Raw genomic sequence first — 4,897 nt, forward strand, 5'->3', positions numbered from 1 at the left:
AAAAAGAAAAAAAAGATGGAATTCGGAAAAAGAAAAAAAAAAAGAAACCGAAAAAAAATAGAAGAAAAAGAAAGGAAAAAAAGAGTTTGTATTGTTGACGGTTTCACTCCTATGCTTTATTTACATTCATTGAGGAGTATTTTCAGTTCGTTTTGGTGAGTTTTGTGCCAAATGAAGGGCATATGTGCTTAATTCTATAATTGAGTTGGAAATGGATGTTGTCATATGGTTTTGTTTAGGTACTAGCTTGATCACCTATACCTCCACATTTCCATAAATGTTTTGCCTTTTCTTACCCATTGCCTCACTTTACCATATTTTTGTAAGCCCTCGGCTGTGACAGGATCTTGTTTGGTTGGAATGTATGTACGGTAGCTAGAATTGTCTATCATATTAGTTGCATGCATGTTTATTTGGGTCGTAGTCTAGGTGAGCGACTATTTTTCTTTCTCTCTTACATATGTATGTTTACCCTTTGATTCATGAGAGAAGAGTGACCCGTGAGAGTCCATTATCAAAGGTCTTGCAAGGTCCGCGGTTCAACTATTTTATAAAACATCTTACAACTCGTTTGCATTTGACTGTTTGCTATAAGTGTTAGTTTGCTTGCATTAAATTGGTTTAAGCGGGAATTTGTAGCTAGCTCAGAGCTATCTTTTCCGTTCCATTAGTTTGCATTTAGTTTACTCGAGGACGAGTAAAGGTTTGGTTTGGGGAGATTTGATACGTACATTTTATATAGTCTTTTTAGGCCTTTTTATGCACGTATTTCTATGCTATTATCGTAGTTTTATGCTACGAAATGCCCCGAATATGATACTTTGGTGTGTTTTGCTCTATTTGCAGGAATGAACCAGAAAGTAGTAAAATCAAGCCTTTTATCGTCCGTTTTGCATGCATTTGGAGGAAGAGTGAATTTGGAGCGGAAATATCTGTCTTGGGATGCGTGAAGCTATTTCGGGAGTTAAAAGAACAAGTCAAAGCTGAAACTAACGGAATTGTGAGCTGCTGAAGTCAAAGTCACTCGATCGAGTACATTTCTTGGTCGATCGAGTGCTTCTGCTAGGAATAAGAGTTCGATCGAGTAGAATTTATGGTCGATCGAACAGTTGCATATTTAGGTTTAGTCGATCGAGTAATACTTTTGGTCGATCGAACGATTTGAGCTCTGATCTGCTCGATCGAGTAGTTCTAAACCACTCGATCGAGTGGAATCGTTATTGGGCTTGGGCTTTTTAGTTTTATTCCGTCATTAGGTCAAATAAATCCTATTTTCTTATAAATAGGAAGTTAGGACGTCATGTTTAGGGGGCTTCTCCTCTCGGTTTTCACCACATACGTTACTTTTATTGCTGCTACTTTATCCCTCTATTAATTCCAGATCTATTTCTGTAACTCTCTCTCTCTCCCTTTTCTCCTTAATTTATTTAATGTTTATTGTTCTCCCTTCCCTTGTTCTTGCTCTTTTAATTATGTCTAGCTAATTCTTTCTGCTAGGATTAGGGAAGTTAATGAATGGATGTTAATTGCTGATTAGGTTTATAGATTCGTCGTTGTTGTTTTAGTCTCTGTTGTTAATCACTGTTATAACTGTATCCTGCTAGTTGATTCGAAGCAATTAGTCTTTTAATTTTGGTAAGCCTTGACCTGGACTGAAAGGTTGGAAGGGGTGAGACCTGCAGTGAACAATGGGATGCTTTAGTGAGGGCGAAAGTTAAGCTAATAGCATTTTAGGGCGAATTGAGACCGAAAGGAGATATTCGTTGCCCCTTAGACCGACTGATGTGACCATAATTGGCGCATATTTAGCCCCCGAATTACCATTGTTTCCATGCTTTTTAGTGCCTATTTGGGTCATTTCTTATCTTTAGTTCTTTGTTTTGCATATTCTTTGAGATTTTGATCCCTTGGTAGGAAAGGAGTAAGAATCTTGCATTTTCATGGCAAAACAAGGCTAAATTGATCATATTCAATGACCAAGCATCAAGGAGAGACAAGACTAGAAGGCCTTTGTACATAGCATAGTAGAAGAGCAATGTTGAGAAAAGGATCCTTGAGTCCCCAAGGAAATCCCCGAGGAATTCATGAAGAAAAGAAGAAGAAAAGATGCTGCCAGACAATCCGAACGGATTGTACACAATCCGTCCGTCCGCCCAAGCCCAATCCGAGCGTCCCTCAAAGGAATCCGCTCGGATTCCCCCTCGCCAATCCGAGCGTCTTGCCCAAGAATCCGCTCGGATTCCTCAGCCCAGATCCGCACGTCCCGACTCCCATCCGCACGGATTGCAGTACAGCACGTTTTCATTCTTCAAGCCACGATAAGAGAAGCCCTTCTCTCGGAGAATACCGGAGTCTCCTTGCTCAACTTAAAAAGTGTAATTACTAGTTTAGCCCTTAGTTAACCCTAATGCATCCTCCCTAATTTTCACTATAAATACCCCATTAGTCTAATTAGAGGAGCATGTTCTTCTTATCAATAATTAGAGTAGTTAATACCAATCAAATCTCTCTTCAATATTGTAATAAAGTATTAATCAAGTTTTAATCCAAGTTTTAGTTCTTTAATCTCTCTCTTGTTCTTCATTTATTTTGGGTAATTAGAAGATTATTGGGTTTATTGGGAGATTGACAACCTTCCATCAATCATCAAGTTCTTCTATTATTCTTTGCTTTATTATTGGAAACATTAGTAGGTATAATCTCTTAATCCCTTTTTAATTATTGCTAATTACTTTCATTTATTCATCATGTTTCATTATGTTAGTATGATTGACAACCTTTCTAGCATGATCAATATGATAATGAGTGAGTAGTCTCTTAGCTAGGGTTTAATGGGTGATTAGGGGAAACCAACATGGGGAATGATTCATGCTTAAATTAATATGCTTTCATAATCTTATTTGCTTGCTTGTTTTGATCTTAATACATGCACATGTTATATTTGATGAAATGCTAAGCCTATGAATCCTTGCATTTACTATCATCTTCTATCTTTTCAATGAGACTTGTAAGACATAACCCAACTCGAGTCTTGTTAGACCATGCATGTGTCGAGTAGGAAAGATTAAGTCGACTTGTAGGTGTTGTACAATCTAATCGATTCGGCTCCGGGACCCAAACTTTCCTAGGATTGTAAGATATAACCCAACTCAATCCATCACAACAATAATTGCTTGCTTATAATTTGAGAACATGTTTGTATGATCATATCCCATGATTCCCCTATGAACCCATGACACCCTAGTGCCTTTAATCAATTGTTTACACCCCTTATTTTACTTACCTTATTAGTTTATTTTCATTGTTATTTTAGTTTAGTAACCTTCTACATCAACCCAATTTGTGACACCCCTAGACACTACTAGTTACAATAGAATTCTCATTTCAATACCCGTCCCTTGGGATCCGACCTTTACTTGCCTCTTTACTAATTGTAGAGTTGTTTGTGAAGTATAAATTGTGTTTTGTATCGACCATTGACCAACGACCACATATGTTTAATTGTGAACACCAAATGGCTCCGATCAAAAATGGCGTCGTTGCCGGGGACGGTGTTTAATTGATTTAAGATTTCTTTTATTGTTATTAGTTGTGTCTTTTTCACCTTGGGGAAGTAAAACTCCTCAAGGTTTGTTCTAATTGTTTTCTAGTTGTTTGATATTTTGCATGTCTAGAAGGTTACAAAGAGATTTGTTACCTTTTGACCGTGAAATCGAAAGAACCTTGACGAATAATAGGAGAATTGTTAGGAGGAATTTGGGAGGTGTTGGTGAAGTTGTTCAACCCACTAGTGAGTTTGTCAATCCTTTCGCAATAGAAGGAGAAGAAAACCCATTAAACAATACCACACAAAATCCACCTACAATGCCTAAATTCTCGTCACACTCTATACCCACCGAGGAGGATCTACCAAATGGTACTCCTACACCGCAACATCTCACCGGAAACTTTATTGCCAAGTCCGACTTCATCCAACTAGTTGAGAGGAGCCAATTCGGGGTAATGCCTAGTGAGGACCCTCATTCTCATATGGAAACCTTTTGCGATTATTGTGAAGCTATCTCTCAAACGGGCGTGACTCAAGACCAAATAAGATGGGTCTTATTTCCTTTTTCGTTAATCGGCACCGCAAAGCAATGGTTGAAGGGCCTTGATAAGGCCACCCTTGGAATAGATTCTTGGAAGAAGCTAGCTCTAGCTTTCTACAAAAAATTCTACCCACCGGAAAAGACCAACATGCTAAGAGCTCAAATTACGGGTTTTAAGCAAAGGGATGAAGAATCTTTGTATGAAGCTTGGGAGCGGTTCAAAGGTATTTGTCGCTCATGTCCTCACCATGGACTTAGCGAATGGTTTTTAGTGCAACAATTTTGGAATGGTTTATATGAAGATTCAAGGAACATTCTCAATATGGGATCAAATGGAATGTTCACCGAAGTTGATGACAATCAAACATGGAACAAGATTGAGGAAATGGCGGTCCATAATTCACAATATAGTAGACCTCGCAAGGCTACTAGAGGAGGAAAGTATGAAGTGGATTCCGTTACTCAATTGGGTGCTCAACTTAGTGCTCACATTGACACAATCAACTTGAAGTTTGAACAAGCTATTGCTAGACTTGAGGAAAACTCAAAAACATCAAAGCACCATGTCAATGCCATGACGGAATCCTCATCAATCCCAAGCGGGATATGTGAGAATTGTGGAACCTTGGGTCATGACTCAAGTGAATGTAGGGGAACAACCGAACAAGTCAATGCTTTCCAAGCTTACAAAAGTGGTACCCCTTATTCAAATTTTTACAATGAAAACACCAAGTTCCATCCAAATCTCTCATACAAAAGCCAAAATGTTCAAAACCCTCAAACAACATACACTCCACCACCCATGAGAA

General features: G+C 38.4%; 1 non-coding gene across 1 annotated transcript; it reads right to left on the reverse strand.

The window, feature by feature from the left end:
• Window positions 1-4,236: 4,236 nt before the first annotated feature.
• Window positions 4,237-4,343, reverse strand: LOC141593535 (small nucleolar RNA R71). The gene has a single exon (XR_012521612.1). It is a non-coding gene; the product is annotated as a small nucleolar RNA R71 (small nucleolar RNA).
• Window positions 4,344-4,897: the final 554 nt, after the last annotated feature.

Source organism: Silene latifolia, chromosome 7, assembly GCF_048544455.1.
Source record: "Silene latifolia isolate original U9 population chromosome 7, ASM4854445v1, whole genome shotgun sequence".
Lineage (NCBI taxonomy): Eukaryota > Viridiplantae > Streptophyta > Magnoliopsida > Caryophyllales > Caryophyllaceae > Silene > Silene latifolia.